The 20,866-nt window shown below is 27.3% G+C and overlaps 1 long non-coding RNA gene across 2 annotated transcripts; it reads right to left on the bottom strand.

Annotated features, from left to right (window-relative positions):
• Positions 1–7,770: 7,770 nt before the first annotated feature.
• On the bottom strand, positions 7,771–20,810 carry LOC122528043. Of its 2 annotated transcripts, none has more exons than XR_006306477.1 (4): positions 20,594–20,810; positions 20,271–20,336; positions 18,050–18,920; positions 7,771–7,984 (listed from the first exon to the last, which is right to left on the bottom strand). It is a non-coding gene; the product is annotated as an uncharacterized LOC122528043 (long non-coding RNA). The 2 variants fall into 2 exon arrangements; XR_006306476.1 differs by lacking the exon at positions 7,771–7,984 and adding an exon at positions 10,727–11,354.
• Between the last annotated feature and the right edge of the window lie 56 nt (positions 20,811–20,866).

Here is a 20,866-nt window from a genome sequence, read left to right as displayed (position 1 = left end):
ACGATATACTGTGCAAGCTATAGGCAGTGCAGCATATGTTTCGTGTATTTAACCTTTTGCACTGAAATGACGTGCCACGCGCGTCGAGAATTTTTTGTCCCAAAATTTTAATATTTCTACAGTTTTAAGTATATTGAAGTATAATCCAGGAAAAATAAATAATAAATTTATTACTTTTCAATAATTTCTATCCAGTGATATCATACCGACGAGTTCAAAAGAAAAGCGACGAATTATTGTATACGGTTCGGTCACTCGTTATGGTCCGCAATCAATTGCTAACACAAGAAACCTCTTGCGCTGGAATGACGTGTTACGCGTATCGAGAACTTTTGTCCCAAAATTCCAATATTTCTACAGTTTTAAGTATAATCCAGGAAAAATAAATAATAAATTTATTACTTCACAATAATTTCTATCCAGCAATATCATACCGATGAGTTCAAAAGGAAAGCGACAAATTATCATACGGTTCGGTCACTCGTTATGGTACGCAATCAGTTGTCAGCGCAAGTTAAATGCACATGTGTGTATGATCGCAGGAAAAACGAGAGAGAATGAGAACTGTATTCGTTGTAACAAGGAGACATCAGCTTAACGTCAACGTTTTAACGTTGCAGCTGAAATTGAAAATGGCTTTTCTGTTAAAGGCGTTGCATATCCATGAAAAAAATTGAAACATCGCGTTGCAACAAATTATTAATTAATACTGCTACTAACGAAAAACCGTCAAAATGACCAATTGTATAATTGTTGTTAAATATTTAATGGATGGTATATTTCTAGAGATTAAATGATCTTTCATAAAATACGTAAATAAAGGCTTACGAATTCTATTGTGTTGGAAAGCTTTTCTATCTTTTTGCTTTAATGTCTTTGGATGGAAATATTGTATTATGCTTTGATCGTCGGTAATTCTGATGTTAAGTATAAGACTATTTTTACCTGAACTCATCTCAAATTTTAATGTATTATGTCTTCGTCGACGAAATGACCTTGAAAATAGAACTTTTTCAAAAGTTAATAACTCTAGTGAATGAAAATTTCATGGAAGATATATAAAATGTCATGATCTTCTTTTTTACATTTCATAAACATTTCTAAATTTTATAAAAATAGAGACGATTATAGTGTACTATAGAAAATTATAACAAATTATAATAATCATTAAATTATATATATATATGTGTATGTTACATTATATATATAATATTATTTTCATTGATTGTTTTATAACTATATTATATTCCTATGTATATACCTTATACGTTACATATGTATTATATATCTACATTATGTATTATATATTTATATCTCATTGTCAGAGCTACAGTGTTCTAAACTTAAAGAACTGCAAAAATTTAATTTACGAGCAAAAAGAAACAAAAATGTTATATGAAGTTTGCTTTGTCACAGAGTTATAAACGAATATTGTACATATGAAATAGATAACAACGCATTTTTTTTTTATCATTCGATTTTTACTTATAAAGTACTTGACAAAACAAAAGTTTTATTCATCAGAAGTAACTTTATATGGAGAACTAGTACGAAGAATTAAAGCCCCAATTCTGCAAAATTCTCAGGAATTTTATAGTATTATTAATTCTATTATAAATACCGATATCTTGTGTCCGAGCATAACACTTCAAAATGAGGAATCATTTTTTCTTGTATTATTATAATTAATGACATATGACGAAATTGTTAGCTGTTCGGGAACTTCGTGCTCTAATTTATGAGATCTCACGCTAATTTTGTAGAGAAATCCCAGCAAGAGGATTAGGCCCTGGTGGTTCATTAAAACTGGGGGATAAATCCGAAGGTTATGCATGCAGCATACAGGGTATCATAATTCTCTTAGGTGAGGTTCGCAAAAATGCACCTCGCGCTGAGGTGCTAATCTACTATATAAAATCATCGGTTTTTGTCCGATTTTGTGTTTAGCAATAAATCAGCGCACCGTGCGCAAACAGTTTAACACAGTACTTGTACAAAATACTTAACAGGTTGAGTGTCGAGGCAATTTTGAGTGAACTATCCCTAAATGCTACACGGTGTAGAATTTGTGGAAATATGTAAAAATTATGTAATGTTTTTAGTTTCTCGGAAGCTCGAAATTTATTTTTATTTATTGCAACAAATGTTGAAATCAGAAAATACACTATATAACAAAAAAAAAAGTAATTCTATTTATACTAAAAATAACGAAAGAGTAAAAGCACAAAGCAGAAATTTCATTCGTTCACAGGTTCACCGTATATCAAATTCAGTGACATACGCGACACTCAACGTATTAACGACACAATAATAATAGAGTCTTCTATATGATGAAAAATGCATCGCTACTTATATATTTTATACAATATTTGTTCATAACTCTGTATCAAAGTGTTCGCTGTCGAATTTTATACATCAAACTCTCCCAGTTTAATCATTCCACGTAATTAACTCCAGAGTATTCATTGTTGCAAAAAATGTTTTAAATAAAGCTTCAAGGGGGACATCTTATGATGAGCACTAGGTTCAAGGTGAAAGCGTTTCCGAGATATCAAGGTCACCTTTATTTTTTTTGTTTTTTTTTTAAATAGAATCATATATTTGTTTATGCTTTAATTAGTAAAACTCGACATTGCATGTTTGCATTCAAAAATGATTAATTTAGGAGACATTTTAATTCCAATTTTGTAAAATCTATCGTAAAATATAAAAGACGAGGAAGAACAAGCGCAGTCTTGTCTTTTATGTGTAGATTTTATAAAATTATTGTTTTATAAAATATTTCCTAAACTACTAATTTTTCGACATATGTAGGTTAATATTTTTTCATAGAGAATATCGAACTGCATCGATTAATGCATGATAAAAACATATGATTTCATTTCAACGTTAACAACGGTTTCATTTCTAGTTTATGCTCTATATACTTTTCTTGTTTATGCTCCAATGCTCTGTACAATCACTTATCTTAATTATTAAAAAAATCTTTCAATAATTATTTTTATTATAAATATTTATTATAATAATCTTTTTAATAATAATTACAAATCTAGAACAGAAGAATGATAATAGACAAAGAGCCTTCTATCGTGGCACAAATGTAAAACACGAATAAGAGTAGGTACCAGCAGAATACTATCGTTTTCACGCATACATCCGGAATCAAAAGTGCTGAAAATCAACGTGGGCGCCGATTCGTGGGCGCCCCACGTTATAGTTCGCTCCATGTATAGAAACGACGATAGAAAAGGGCAGCGTGTTCCTCCATGGGACAAGATTGCACGTACGCACGTATAAGGCAACGTACTGTTTTCTCAAATTAATCTTTCATTCGACATTTACGGACGTCGACTTGCATCGCATTGAATTGAAGTAATTTTTCTTCCTCAAAGGAATCTGTTGGTAACAATTGATTTTTGATCAGTTGGTATGAATGATGAGAGCAGACTCATTGAAATAAGTGAAAACTGGCAAAAAAGATAAAAAGAAAAAAAAAAAGAATGAGAGAGAGTGTTGTACAAGTGTGAAAATATAGAAGCACTTTCGGTGAAAGTAAAAGTAAAACTAAACCAAAGATTATTATTTTGTGTTACAGTAAAACATAGATTACTTTTTTCTTTAATGTTATGTTGATATCTTAATTAAAAATATATTACAAACTTTTCATTGAGTGAACAATCATTCTCCATCACGTGCAAACACAACTTCCAACAGAATCCAAATAAAACATCACGTATTGAGTAATTTAATCATAACAATGCTAGGTTTATAATGTTCCAAGATACAACGATTTGTTGTATAAAATTATAAAAGTTTATTAATTTGTAAATCATGAAGCTTCAAGTAACAGAGATTACACTTATAAAAATTGTAATGATTAATGTACTACGTCGTTTTCGATCCATTTAAATGATACATAATAGAAAATATTGATTAAATTTTACGTTACAAATCTTTTTAAAACAAGTAAATTTTTTTTATTGATTTAAAAGACTAATTTTGAAACTGAGTTTCTAAAACAATTAATCAAACTTCAGGTATAATTATTTTTCAAAATTTATTTCAAGTGGAATATTTCCTCCATGAATTTTAATTATAATACTCGATAATCTGGAAATTATGAGATTAAAGGGGTATTTAGAAATTTAAACATTCGAGAATATTTAATTCATACTTAATGAATAAATATTTTTAAATGAAAAAATGATGAAAGAATTTAAAAAAATCCCATCAAAATTCTCTAACAATTGATTGTAAGAATAGATGATAGAATCTCATTTTTATTCTTTGGTACTTAAAGAAATAATATTATAAAGAAATTTAATATATTAATATAATATATATTATTATCCAATATCTTCATTCAAAGGTAACAGAGACATTCAAGTGTTATTTCTTGACTCTGTATTTTTGTATCATGTACATCTTGTAAAATTTTGCACTTTATTTTGAATGCATACAAATTAGAGATTCTATTTGGCTTAAATAAAATAATATATTAAATAGGATTTAAGATTTCAACAAACAAAAGCTATTTTCATTCTAATAATCTAAAGCATAAAATAAAATATTTTATTTTAACAATCTAGCATGATAATAAAATACTTTAAACTTGCTTAAAGCACTTTGTAAGTCATCTTATAAGTAACGCGTTTTTTTTCACGTAAATCCTAGAATTTCTATTCTAAGTTATTTTTTTTAAATTTCTATTTCTTAGTATTGTTTCAAAACTCTAAAATGTAGTACTTATGGAGTGATCTAGTATTTTTTATTTTAGCAGGCACATGTATTATTGTATTCTTTTGTTCTATTTTTGCACATAACAAAATCATCTTTCTGCTCAATTGTATCACGATTTTCAATACACAATATCTAATGAAAGATTAAGAAATTATTTATACTCATAAATGTTTTGAATGTGAATCATTATTTTCAGCAGTAGTATTTAGAATAAAGAAAATAAATTGTAAGAAATGAAATATTTCAAGACAAAATCCAAATATACTCAATGCTCTTCAAATAAAATATTATTTTAAAATACTACTTTAAAACCTTATTCCGTAGCAAATAAAATATTTTATTTCTAAAATTATACATATGCTTTGAAAGAAATAAAATTATTTCTATTATATTATTACAAATAGTACAATATTTTACCCAGCTCTCTGATAAAAACCCGTAATTTATCAATAACCATCAAAATTGCATTGAAATTATTCAGCAGGTTTACGGATGAGGCTGAAACAAACGAAGTACGATGCAATTAAAATCTCCCTTGATGTTCTCGTCGAAGACGTTGTTCTGAGTAAGAAGACTCTAACAGGCCTCTGTTTGTCGTCCACTTTAATGAACCTAATTAACCCGAATGTGTATCCATGAGGGGACAAGATGGCATTAGTTTTACTGCCCGAGTCAGTGACTCGAAATTGGAGAGTTTAACAGCATCCAATTTAACTTCGTTCGATTGAAACCAGACGATCTTTGGTTCGTGGAAGAAATTGATCGCAGTTCATGACCCGTTCAGTTCAAAGAAGATATTCTGACGGAACATCTTCAATGATGATTTTTAATGCGAAATGAGATCTTTAACAACATAAATTGGCTTTGAAGTTATAGTAATTGGATTTGACATTTATAGTAGTTGATAATTTGAATTGATAGTTTACTAGAGTCACTAGCAACTAGAATGTAAAATTTTTATCAAAGAAATAAAAATCTAGAGGAAAAGAAAAAGTGCAAAGTGAATATTTTAAAATACTCTTATTTATGTGTTTATATTTCTCTTTTCATACATTCAAAATTAAATTGAAATGAAATATTTTTTAAACTAAACATTTTCAAGTACAAATATTTTCTGTCCACAGGACAGGAAAAAGTAATTAATTCCATAAAGAGTACAAGCTTTTATGACAAATTTCAAATCTTCACTTTGAGTTAATCTGATAAATAATATATCTATGAAAAATTAGGAGTAAGTCGTTTTAACCACTTTGGTTAATCTCTGTTGATAAAAGGTATTTCAAATGAAAATTAAATAGCATTAAGTATATTTAATGTAATCAATTGTGTAATGTAAAATTTTATATATTTTCTTTTTATAAAAAAATTTATTATTTATTTTTTATAAAATATTATGTTACAAGAAAAATGCAAGTTGATGTAGTAAATATTGTTATTTATGTTTTTATGTTATATAAAAGTTTTTTATCAATAATATTGCTCAACTTATTTTAATTGTTGTAAAATATTTATAGGATATTTATAGGACTGGAAACGTTGGTTACTGGTTATTATTATTAGTTAGTATTAATGTCGACTGGTGCAAAACAAATTTTTTAAAATATCCTTTCTCCATACAACAAGTTAGCTCTGTAAATAAAAGATAAAAAAGAATTTTATTAGGCAAAATTAAATAGATTCGAATTATGCATTTTAATAATTTTAGTGAGCGTTTTAATGATTTTTAAGTCTCTTTTATTCTTTCTAATAAAACTATAAACTATTTTATAGAATAATCGATGCGTTTTTTGGATTTTATATACAAAAATATTAGAAGAATTAGAATACTTGAAAATGTTTAGTTTAAAAAATATTTCAATTTTAATTTCATTTCAATTTAATTTTGGGTGTATTGAAAAATGAAAGAAATATAAACATAAGAATATTTTAAGGTATTTACTTTGCACCATTTTTGTCTTTTAAACAATAAGTTTTACAAAATCAAAATCGAATTACTTTTTAAATTAATCAATTTTTGATCCACGTGCCTTAATATTTTCTTGTGCTTTAAAAAAAATAAAACTGATTCAAAAATATTCAAAACGCCATCATTTAGAATAGACGCATACATACATTAGATTATGTATCATTCTTTTATATTTTCCTCGTGAAACTTTTTCTCATCTTCTCCCTGTTCCAGTTATTTTTTTAAATAACACTGAATATTTTTCATTTCACATTCTTAAACTATATGAAAAAAAAAGTTGATTCAGAATTATACACTATACATTAATGCAAGATGATTTATTTATTTATGAAAAAATATTAGATTTAGGTATTCTTAGAAATATTTTGATTCCTATGAATATTTTAATTTTAATACTTTCTATTTAAAATATTTTTAAAAACAGTTCAAACATTGTGACGTCCAATTACATATAATACTTTGCACTGTTTAAATTAGTGTGTCGGATTATTCTTAAATTCTCCATGGCAGAATAAGTCAGTTGAGAGAAACAACGATACGAAAGAGCAACTAGTGTACACGTTCGTTAATTATTCTTCCCATTAACAACACACCTTGTTTAAGCTTTTTCCACGAGAAAATTCGCGATTACTTGCACTCCCTTTAATTGATCACCATGCGCGCAAAATGAATTCAGAAACAGCGCTGAATGTTTAGAAATATTGAGAACATTCTCTTTTTATTCTATTTCAAGTAAAAATTAAAATCTTTTATTATACTTGTAAAATTTAACAGTTTCACTTTGATTCTTTGTCAAGTTTTTTAATCCCAATTCCAGTTCTTTTACTTTCAATCTGACTTAATTTTAAATCTTGACAGAAATTGAAAAATTAGAAGATTAAATCTAACAAATAATTCAAATGGAATTAAAATTACTGTCTGTCCAATTCAAAAATTTATCTAGTAAATTTATTGCGCAACGAAAAATTACACAAATTAACTCGTAGTCTCTTCTGGACTGTTAGAATAGATATCACTCGTTTTTTGTAATATTTAGCCATTCTTAAGTAATATTTTGTTGGTAAACAGTTGTAGCTCGTGAGGTATATATATATATATATATATATACACCTCACGCATAGACGAGTAGCACTCGAGACAAAGGTCTCTTTTATTCCAGAGTTCACGGACGGCTGAATAGCTAATAAAGTAGTTCAGCAGGACTATGAAGAACCATTGTTGAAATTGCCCGGCTGCTGCTGGATTAACAGATTCCTCCTTTTTCTCTTCTTTCTATTCCTAGCAAGAAAATCAGAGGGGAAATGTGAAATCACGCGTGTGCACGTGGCATAGATTTCTGATAATATACAGAGTGTTTTCTTATATGGGTGACATATAAAAATGAATCGAGAAGAAAGAATAAAATTCATTTATTAAAAAAAAACTTTATTTGTTTTCGAGAAAATCAAAAGTTTGAAAATTTATCAAGCGTACATGAATTTTATTGATTTCACTGGACTGGCGCGAATAATTCAAGAGGATATATTCCACGCGCAAAAATATATAAAATATCTAGAATAAAATTTTTTGTTTATTTACTTGTTGTTTTAAGAAAATTTGTCGAACATTTTTCTCGAACAGGAAAATTTTATTCTACACTTTTTACCTACTTTTGCACATGGAATAATCTCCTCTTAATTATTCTTTTCTGTCACGTGTAGAATTAACTAAATTCAAGTATACTCCGTAAATTTTCAAACTCGATTTCCTCGAAATACGAAGGCTTTAATGAAAAAATTTTACTCTTCCTTTTCGATTCATTTTTACATATAGAATCACCTATTGCTTCACTTCCCACGGACAACCATGTCATTATTAATTAAAATTAAAAGACTAACAGATATGATGATTACCATAAATTGATTGAGAATAAAAATTTCGTTATCTACTTATGATACATTAAATAGAAACTGAATGTGAACTTCGTCGCTTCCTCAAACACGTGAATGAGTACCACTTTAGACAAAGATCATCGTTGTTCAGAGAACCTCCAACAACTTATAGTTTCTTAATATATATTTTTTCATATCGTACAATGATTTTACATTTATATCAACACACGGAAATATTATATGTATATTAGTATTTAGTATTATATAATATATATACATATATACTATACTAAACTATAACTATAATATTATAATACTATAATAAACTATAATATATATATATATATATATATACATAAATAAATACTATACTAAACTATAATACTACTATACTAAAGACTATACTAAACTATAATACTACTACACTAAAGACTATATTAAACTATAATACTACTATACTAAAGACTATACTAAACTATAATACTATTATACTAAATACTATATAAATACTGTTTGAGAAACTTTAAATTCAATTTTAACTTTATAGAATACGCCAGAAAAATTTTCCCTAACATAAGTTATGTTAATTTACTATTTCTTCATATGGTGCAATGATTTTGCATTTAGATAAATTCACGAACATATTTCATCATATTATACTACTTCTGTAACTTTAAATTCAACTTCAACATTTGAAGATCTAGCGTAATAGAAATGTTGTATTATACAACAGGAAATGTTGTATTACATTTTTTAACTTGTAGGTTCGAAATGTGGTAGATGTCCGAATGTTATGACTCCTGCTCAGAAAATTAAACCACTTTATTTCATACGAGAGAAATATTCATATTAGGGGATAGTTGTTTAAAAAAGATAAGGATAAATAAAAGATATTGCTATATTTTTATTAAAAAGATTTCTATTCTATAGAATGTCTTCAATTTAAATGTGTAAGAAGTATAATAATTTCTTTTAAATTCTATTCTTATCTTTTTTAAAAATCTTCCATTAATTGTAAATGTTTTAATAATCGAAGTTTTACTCAAATATCTTTAATTTCTCAAAGACGTTTTGGAATCTTCTAAATGTGACAAATACATAGACACAATGTATATTAATATTAATATTCTGATATTTAAATATTTGAATACTGAATATTGAAACTGTTATAATTTTGTAAAAAGAAATCGTATAGTAAAATGTGTTGTTTATTTTATTCTAAAATGTTTTTATATCATCTAGCGGATGAAGATACTTTTCTTATTAAAAATGCTATAAATTGTCATAATATGTAAATGCATGGAAAATAGTATGGATTTGAAACTACTAAAATGATTAATTTATAATTTCCTATGGAAATTTTATATACTTGTCGCAATGTATTGTTTAAAAATTCAAATGATTTCTAGCAAAATATACAAATAGAAACTTGTGTTCTTTATTGTATTATAAATTTCTTTCTTTCATTTTATTTTCTCTGCTACAAATTTTATTAGTCATTCCGATGTATGGAAATGGATGGAATAATTTCAAAAAATTTGTCACTTATACTTAATTTTGAGATATAGAAGTTGAAAATATTCGCTTAGAATATGTTTTATTTTTAACAATTTTGTAAGTAATAACGATGACTGAAACCTCTTGGAGTTACAGTCAGAAGAGTGTCCTCGATATGCGTAGATCAATATCATCGGAGTTGTCTCGACTAAAATCAACGTTTATCTAAAAATTTATCAGAAGGATGTATGTATGAAATATGTATACATTATTTGTTCTAAGAAAGATAGAATATCTAAAATGTCAAAAAAGAGACTATCATTGCAAATTTTGCATACAAATCACGCAGACGATAAAATTTTGTTTCAACCTTCAGTTTTATTGTTATGTTAATAAATCATTTTTGCGAAAAACTACATTGTGAAAATTTGAATGTTTACTTATTTTTGTTAATCAGTCATTTGTCATCGTATATGACGTACTATTAAAAATCTTATAAACAATATTTTACACTCATTTTTATGTAAATACAATTCATAACTGTCATATTTCCCATGTTCTTGCAAAATTTATTAATATTGGAGCTTTTATATGAAAATTCCAGAGAAAAGCAATGCATTTCTTTTTGTAATATAAATTTTATTTTCTTGCAAAGTTTATTAATATTGGAGCTTTTATATGAAAATTCCAGAGAAAAGCAATGCATTTCTTTTTGTAATGTAAAAACAACATCTAACTACTATAATAAAGTGCTAGTACAGAAAAATTTTTCAAATTGTACATATTATTACAGAATTTGACAGATTTGTATTTGTAAATAGGTACGCGAAAGAAAAGAATCTGGAAAAATTTGTTGGTGTAATGTAAAGCGGGCCGAGCGCGTTCGAACGCGAGGATGAGTGGCACGCGAAACAAAGGATTCTTTCTGCTCGAAAAGAGTTCACGGACAACTGAATGATGAACAATATAGCGCAGGAGGACCAAGAAAAATGATAAAGGGCAAAATACCCTATATCTCGTGTTCCTCTGTGTCTCTCTGTTTCCAAAAGAGGAGAGAGGAGTTTGCTGAAGAGCACCTAGTCAGTCTGCTATCGAGCAATTCTCGTTGCTATGGGGATAATCTCGAAAGGCCTCTTCGAAGTACGCAAAATCCGACCTTTCCCTCGGCGATTTTCACTGAAATGCCGTCTATTCTTCTCAGACCGCGTACAGACAGCTGATGCTTTTTTCGTAATAGGAAAAAATAGTTTCACTTTTCACTTTTTAACGGGATTTTCATTCTATAACATAATATTTACGAAATTATCATACACAAAATCCATACACAATCAATACTATAAAGTTCTAGATCTACCTGCGACATTTTAATTTTTAAAACAAGTTCGTGAATATTCGGAATTGTGATAAGATAGAATCATGTGCACAAAATCATGTACACATAGGACTATGATATTTTATTTTATGAAACTAAAAGTTATATAACTGAAACTTAATAATTCAGTTATATAATTATAACTTAAGTTATATAACTGAAAAATTCAAACTGATTGAAATTAATCTTTCTATCTAAAAATATTTGAATACGAATACAGTATATATAATTTAAAAATATTATAGTTTACATAAATGTGTAAGAAAATGACAAAATAACAAAAATACAAAAATTATTTATTTAATGTTCCGAATTTAAATTAGACTAAGAAAAAAAAAGAGATTTTTTTCTTTAAAGATTTTTTCGTTTCTGCTCAATTTTGGAGAAAATCGCGAAAAAAGAAGCAAAATGGTTTTATATGCTTATTTGTTTACACTTATTCATGTTAACATTTATCATTCATATTATCATCTAATATTATTATTATATTAATTAATATGAATTAATATTATATATTATCTTATAATATTATTACTATCATCTATTTAATAAAGATACTGTTAAAATACTAGCGACTTGCAGCAATGTTTGATGCTCTGTAGCTACGATTTGATGTCTCAGTTACTTTCTTAATTTGATTAATCTAAATAAACTTAATGAATGAGAAAATTAAAACTTTTTTGTTTTATTATTATTTGTTTGTATATATGATCTTTATTTTTGTAAAATAGAGCAAAAAGGTCCTCTAAACGTTTTTCTTTAATAAAAAAAAACAAAATAATAGGTAATTTTGTCATAATTCGGATAGTAATTTTAGTTTTGAAAATTAATTAGTTTTACTTGGTATTCATACAAAATTTGGATTGTAGAAATAAAAGAATTTATATATAATAAAAAAATTTGTATTTTATATTTTTGTTATAATTTTTTAATAAAACATTTATGGACTTTTTTCTACGTAATAATTTAATCTTAATCATGAAAAAACGAATGAATTATTGTCCTTGATCATAAATATCTAAAAATAAATTAATAAATTTCTTCATCCTAAACCATCCTTTGTCTAAACGATTCAACAAATAATCATACATACATATCGCTAAATACATTTCGTGGTGTACTCGAAAACTACACTCGATGTATTCGAGTGGCAATATTTAAATATTAAAATATGAGACATCCTATATAATATTCTAAGGTTCTGGTCTAAACTAAGAACATTAATATTGATTATTCAAATTCTTCTAATCTGCAGCCAATATAATTATGTAATCTACCATATTGATAAAAAGTGCATTTGATCCGTTTTCTTATGAAAGATTCATGTCCAAAAAATATGTTCCAAAATACAACCAAAAAGAAAATAATTTTACATGAAAAAATTCTATTCTAAAAGAAAGAATGAAGAAGAAAGAATTGTTTCATTGAAAATGACATTTTCAAGAAAATCGAGTAAAATTGAGAATCTGTTAAGTTGTTTTGCTCAACTTGGCGAATTGAAGAGGTGTGAATAATGTGAGCGAAGCGATTATTCTAACTACGAAAGTAAGTTAAAACTGTAAAATAAAATGTTTCCATCTAAGGTTTCGTCTTGAAAAAAAAGAAAAAAATAGAGTTTAAACATATCTGGTTAAGAATTGGCTTGATACATGTGTACTTGATGTTATTTTTGCACATTAAATAATTGCTATTGATTATAATTATTCATTCTTATGTAGTTCGAAATCAGTCAAATTCTTGAAGACTTGACAAATTTCTAAACTTAATTTTCAATAACAAATGAAGTTTTAAAAAGAAAACACAGAAATATATCAATTTTTAACTTGGCTTTTACGTAACAATCATAATTTTTTAAATATAATCAACAATTTAGTAAATTTTTTTAATCATTATTTTATCATTATCTGAACAAGTTCATATTCCGAAATTTACGCTTATTTTTTATAATTTTCCCACCATATCCAAGATATATGTATAATTATGCATTTTAAATTTCTTATAACATGTAGCATTGACTAATTTTTACTATTTTTTTCTACTATATTTTTCACATAAAATTCATTTTGTATGATTTTGTACAGGTTTTTGTTTTCATTATTTTTTAGAAAAGACCCTCTATTCAAATTCCTCCTTTTCTCTTTCGAGTGCAACAAATTGTTATCGCGAGCACACGCAAGTATCGTCACTTGCTAGAAATTGAAGGAAAGATCATTTATAACGATATCTAACTAACCAACCCTCGCCAACTCTGCTTTACAAGTGGAATCAATGGCAGACAGGTAGCACTTGACTTGCTGTAGCCCTCACCTTTCCAAGTTCTCTTTGTAACTCTTTCACTCAAGATGACAAGTCTGCAGACAGCCTGTCAGTCAAGGTCGAAATTCTCATTTATCCAAGTAGTTCCAAATCTTATATCGATATTGCGAATTTTTCATATCATTTCCTGTTTTGTTACATAGATACATTGTCTCACAAAACGAATATGAGATTTTTAATTTAAAAAATTGTTGATTTTAAATTCTATATATTCTCGTTTATATCGTACTAGAAAATATATTTTATGAATAATTTATTAAATATCTCACTGATAATAAAAAATGATCATACATCTGCGCATATAATAAAGCATGATTTTTTAATGTTAATTTATAAATATTTATGATAATTACTTCTATGTTTTCATCTAATATTTCAAACCAAAGTTCTATGTTTTCATCTAATCTAATAATCTAAAGCTAAATATATTCATATTGTCCAAAATTTAAATTCCAAGAAAAATTAATTCCACTACAAATACAAGTGATTCAGAATATATGAGAACAGCATTAAATATTAAAATAAGGGAAAAGTTTATATAAATATACAGTATGTACTCAATATAACTTTATTTTTGAATATGCACTTTCCTGCCACATTTGCCATATTCTAAATATGACAGATCTGGCTTTACTTAAATGAGCCACACTATTATCTAGTATTGTATTTATAAAAATATAAAGTATGTTCAATTCATCTTAATATCTCTTGATGTGGTGAGAAAAAATATTTAATCGTACTTTGAAAAACCCATAGTGATTTTAGTTTCGCTATGAAAACAGATTGTTCTCGAATTTTTATTATCGCTATTATGTTGCACACTCGATACTGAGCAATTTTTATTCAAAACCTTTTTCTTGTCAAATGAGTTAACGTCGAAACTGTACGTCGAACACCCTGTACATCGCGTACAGATTCTGGTATATTTCTTTTTATATAATACTTACTTACAACAAATCTATCGTTATGTTGTTGTCATTATACTAACAATGGTCATTTAACTTTTTGCTAATTTTTCGGTGATATCACTCGCATTGAACGGTTTAATTAATAGAGATGACTATTTATAATTAATTATCATTAAAATATATTACAGAAAAAGGTGGACAAAAGTATTCGATGAAAAAAAGTATTGATAAATTTTAAATCGTTTAAACTTTATAAAATTGGACAACACTCCAGTTAGCTTCATTTTAAAACGTGAAAGTTTCTACTTTACCAATCTGAAATTCTCTTTCCTAAATATGATATTTTTACATCACGCAATAGGTGGAAAAACAAAGATATTTTTATTGTTGAAAACTGTAAAAATTTAAACGCCTTCAAAATCGTTGAAAAGATTTTTTTCATAACTAGATCTATTATAATCTTGAAGATTCTTTCTAGATAAATTCCTAAACTTCTAAAACTTCTTTTTACATAATTTCCTTAAATTTACTATATAATCTATTTTGCTATTTTATTGAACATCAGACGAAACTTCAAGAAATCCTAACATTTTTCTATTTAATCCTAATGTTCAAAGTAATAATGTTCAATAAAATGTTAAATACGATTTTAAGAGATCATTTTAAAGAGAAATTTCAAGATTATCGTAGGTTTAATCATGAAAAAAATTGTTTAACTTTGTCAGAGTTTGAATTTTTACAATTTTTTGAGAAGTAAACTTACGTTTCCACTTGCTACATGGTGTAAAATCTTCAAAGAAAGCTAACGCAGAGTCAAAGTCTTAGCATTTTAAGATTTAAAAAACTGGATTGTTGGTTTGTTGACCATTTCTTATGAAGGTAAATAGACCATTTTTTTATCTAGTGTACGAATATCTTTGTCTGTATATATATATATATATATATATATATATATATTCGTGGAAGAACTTAACAATAAACACTTTTCAACAACAATAATATATATGTTATGATGATATATGAGCACCACACTATATTTTTAATAGGAATCAACGACATCATCATTAACCTCCAATAAAAACCCAGCTATTTGCGGATGACATAACAATCACATGTAGCGGGAAAAATATAAGCTCCATTAACGAACATTTACAAACAGCCATCAAAACCCTTCAGGACTGGTAAAAAAGAACTGGACTTAAAATTTTCTCCCAAAAAAACCCAAGGCATCCTACTCACTAGGAAAACCGAATTCTATCCCCCACCTAAACTATATCTGAGTAATCTTGAAATAAAGTTCACTGACACCATAAAAATATTAGGCCTTATTTTCGACAAAAAATTATCTTGGGCGCCTAACCCAAACCTTAAAAGAGTCCTGTATAAAAAGACTTAACATTATAAAAACCCTTTCCAATAATAACTAGGAAGCGAATAAAGACACACTTCTAGAAACATACAGAGCGTTAATTAGATCAAAACTAGATTACGGCTCTACCGTTTATAACTCAGCCAAAAGCTCCACCAAAAAAATAATAGATCCAATCTCTCACTCAGCTCTTAGACTAGCCACAGGTGCGCACCGAACATGCTCCATAAACAGCCTACTATTCGAAGCTAAAGAAATGGCACTTGAATCCAGAAGGAAGTTTCTAACTATTAAATACGCCCTAAAAGTCTTATCCACTCCAAATAATCCTTCCTACAACAACATTTTCTCCAATAGATACAAAGCTTTCTACATCAATAATCCTAAAATTCCCTCCCCTTTCCATATCAGACTTACCAAAATCCTTCAATCCGCCACTTTCAAAATCCACCCCACCATTGAACATAAACCACCACAAATCTCTCCATGGACAATAAAAGCATTCCAAACACCAGTCTTGCCGAACTCCCCAAAAAAATCCTCAGTCCAACTGACCACAGGACTCGATTTCTAGAACTAAATAACAACTACTCCCAACACAGCAAGATTTACACTGATGGATAAAACACGAATACTGGAGCTGGATACGCCATTATCACAGAAAAAGCCAAAAAAACACAAAATTTCCCTTTATCCATCTTCACAGCCGAAACTTATGCCATCCTGGAAGCCATTAAATATGCACACTCAAATAACGAAGCCCAGATCGTCATATATACCAACTCCATGAGCGTTAAAAAACCCCTAACGAAATTATACGATCAAGAAAACCAACTAATATCCACCATCCAAGAACTAAACCACAACCAACCTAACACAAACGCCACAGTCATCTGGATTCCAGTTCATCAAGGAATAGAAGGAAATGAAAAAGCCGACACAGCAGCGAAAGAAGTCACAGTTTCCTGTTTCCAGTTTCTCACTTACTAACAATCGCAACCAATCCCCTGCGACGACCAAATAATCCAAAAAAGTAGCAAAAAATGAATGGAACAATACATGGAAAACAACTAAAAGCATCCAACTACACAAAAGTATCCGAGACTTTCACTAGCAAACACCAAACTTCAACAACAGGAAAGAAAGAATAATTACCACACGCCTAAGAACCGATCATACCAAGCTGATATATGAACACAAAATTAAAACAACTACACCACCTACCTGCACTCATTGCAATAACCATCCACTGACAATAATCCACATACTGCACGAATGCCACACCACAGAAATCCAAAGCCAGAAATATGAAATCAACGCAAACATAAACCTGACTTCTCAAAATGGCATACAAAGAATATAAAAATATTTCAAAAACATAAACTACTACACACATATCTAATGGCACCGTCGTCGCTAATGTGACATTAAAGAAAAATAGAACAAGAAGAAGAAGAATATATATGTTGTAATTCTATATATAAAAATGAACGAAGAGAAACAATAAAATTTTTTCACTAAAGCCTTCGTTTTCGAAAAAATCGAGTTTGAAAATTTATTGTACTTGAATTTGACTAATTCCGTACTAAACAGTAACAAATAATCGACGCGAGGATATTCAATATACAAAAATAAGTAAAAGATGTAAAACAAAATTGGTGTACTTAATAAATTTTCAAATTTAATTTTTTCAGAAACTTGTCTTACGAAAAAATTAATTTAATTCAAGAATGTTTAAAAAAATATTTAAAATCGATTGTCTCGAAAACGAGATCTTAAAAATAATTTCGTTATTTCTTTTCGACATTTTTTAGTTGATTGTTGCAGATCGTTGTATTTTCATATAATGTATGTTTTATAATGATACTTAAATGAAGGTCAAACTTAAAATTCATTCTCTGTAAAATTAGGTTACACATATTGAATTAATAAACAAGATAATTAAATATTAATTTCCGCTTGTCCTGTGCAAATTTTTAGATTGATTTTCCACAAGAAAAAACATACGACCTTTTATTCTTGTTTCTTGGTTTGCGTTTCCATTCCATTTTTTATCATGCCATTCGAGAAATTACTTCTTTTACATGTTCCCTCTTTCCACTTCCGTCGATCTTTTCTTTCATAGTTTATACACGTGTGCTTTCTGTCTACCTTCTTCATTCAGATTCTCTTGTTCTTGGCCAGAGTCCTTTGGGAAACGAGAATGCGAAAGAGAAACGTATGAGAGCATTCTCCAACCAACCACTCTGTGAAAGTAATCTCACAATTATTGAACTCGTTGATTTGCATAAGAATTTCAGAAGCAGCGCTTCTTCTTCTTTCTTTAATTCAATTTTTTTTCAATTACACTGACTCTCTCTCTCTCTCTCTCTTTTTCTCTCTGTCCTTTTTTAATTTCATTCTATCTCTTCCGTTGATAATTCAATGAATCGAATGATTGTTTACTGTAATTAAAACAAACGACGTTCTTCATTGTACTTTCAATGAATTTCATGTTGAAACGAATACAAGAGTCGAGGATCATCAAGTTTTGAGAAGACTATAAAAGTTGTAAAAGTTCCAGCATGACTCTTCTTGATTGTACAATGGTTGATTGTACAAAGCGTTCTAATGAAAATTAAATGACTTTGAAACTTAAGAATTATTATAACTCGCTTTCAGAAGTTTCATAAGTTGGAACATTGGTTACTACGCATAAACATACGTATTTCTTTTCTGAATTATGGGAAATTTGTCTCTCAAACACGTTAACAAGTCTTTTTACAATGGTAAAAGATTGTATCAATAGACAGTTGATTGAATGTAGTATAATTTGCCATATTTGTCAATTTTTCCACGGTTGTTAATTTTTAAAGTGGCTGTTGTGGCAATTTATATCAACCTGGAAATTCGTGAAAATTATAATTATTATTTATAATTTTGTTACTTAGTTAATGAAAATAATTAGTAATGGCGTTAGGTATATTAAACATGGATTTGAATTGTACTGAATTTCATTTTGATATTACTGTTTTTCTTTTTCTTTTTTATTTCTTCTTTTGGAATTATAGTTTATTGAATATTTTTCATTTTCATTCTTAATGTTAAAATTTATCCAATATGGTGACATTGGAAAGAATAAGAAAGAAAGGACATTCCCACTTTTAATGTAGAAAAAATTAACTATTATTGGCTATTAGCTTCTACTTGAATAATTACACAGTTAAAAAAAGATACAAAACACTTTTTTTTCAAAATGATTTTCTTGTTATTCAAAACTCAAAGAAATTGTAATATTTCTGCATGAGAAATATTTATGACTATAAGCACGTGAATGAATATTATTACTGTTATTATTAATTAGTATTAATATTATTATTATCCTTTATTTTCAGTAATAATTTGTTTATATATGGAACTAAAAAATAAACTTTATTGATTATTCTGTATTTACGAAACTATAAATATGTACCTAAATGTAGGATATGAAAAAATAAAGAATAAATATACTGGGTAATTCGACCTACTCGAATATTTTCAAAATCGTTGACAATATAGAAAATATTAGACAAAAGTTAAATGGTTCCAAGTGGCATAATACTATATATAAATAATAAATAATATAATAGGTACAAACATATTTTATATGTCATATTATTATCTAAACAATTTATAAGATTTTACTGATAAAAAAATTAAAATATAAAATAGATAGTATGACACGTTGAGATATCATATAATACTTAATCTAAAACTAATAGTTAAAATAGTATAACTAAATAAATAATTGTTCTATAATAGCATAGTAGTTCTTTCATGTTGAATTAGATTTGAATTTTTATTTTATTCGACTACTTTACTAAATAAATTTTAATCCAATTTAATATTTTTAGCTTTTTCAAAACTTATATAAAATTATTTTAACGCACAAAATATTCGAAAAATCATGATACAAATAAAAATAAATATAAGAATGTAAAATAGAACTTGTTCGTTTAAAACTAAATTTTTGAAGAAAACGAGTTTAAAAAGTTATTTTCATTTTAAAGAAAATTAAGTTTGAATATGTCAAGAATTAGTTTATGCGTGCTTGACAAGTTTTCAAACTCGATTTTCTCAAAAGTTGAATGTCAAAATATAAGATCTCGTTTTAGATTTTCCATTTACTTTATACGTAATATATATTCTGCTGTATTATATTATTTAATTACAAAAACATTACATTGTATTATAGTATTTAAATATATATTACCATAAAAAAATTTGGCATATTTTGTCAATCTTGAATAAAACTCGGCAAATATGATCATATTATTACCTAGAGAATGGTAAAATAGATGTGTTAGAGAATGGTAAAATAGATGTGTTAGAGAATGGTTAAATAGATGAAGAGAATGGTAAAATAGATGTAGAGAATGGTAAAATAAAAATGTGTATAAATTTGATACATTTTTCTTATAAAATGTATATAAAATGTATAAAATCGTAATATAAAATTGAATATCTATATCTGAGAGATTATATTAATAAAACATTTTGCAAATTTAATTCACATATTGAATGATAAATACGTACCAGTCATTACATAATAAGCATTCGAAAGTGGCCGTAGAATATCATTGATGAGTATCACGACAATCTTAACACCGATCACGAAACCGATATTACTTTTTAAATAATATCAAGAAAAATTAAAATTAAAAATTTAAAACTGATAAACTAATATAAGATTAATAAATAGAAGATAAAATAAATTTTACGCACTAAAGAATTGTAACAACACAAAAGATTTGTTAAGTTGGTACATTACGAATGTCGACGAACGAAGCAACCAAGGTTGGTAATGTA

Source organism: Frieseomelitta varia, unplaced genomic scaffold (genome assembly GCF_011392965.1).
Source record: "Frieseomelitta varia isolate USP_RPSP 00005682 unplaced genomic scaffold, Fvar_1.2 scaffold_244, whole genome shotgun sequence".
NCBI classification, from domain to species: domain Eukaryota; kingdom Metazoa; phylum Arthropoda; class Insecta; order Hymenoptera; family Apidae; genus Frieseomelitta; species Frieseomelitta varia.
This window is presented reverse-complemented; position numbering and strand designations above follow the sequence as displayed.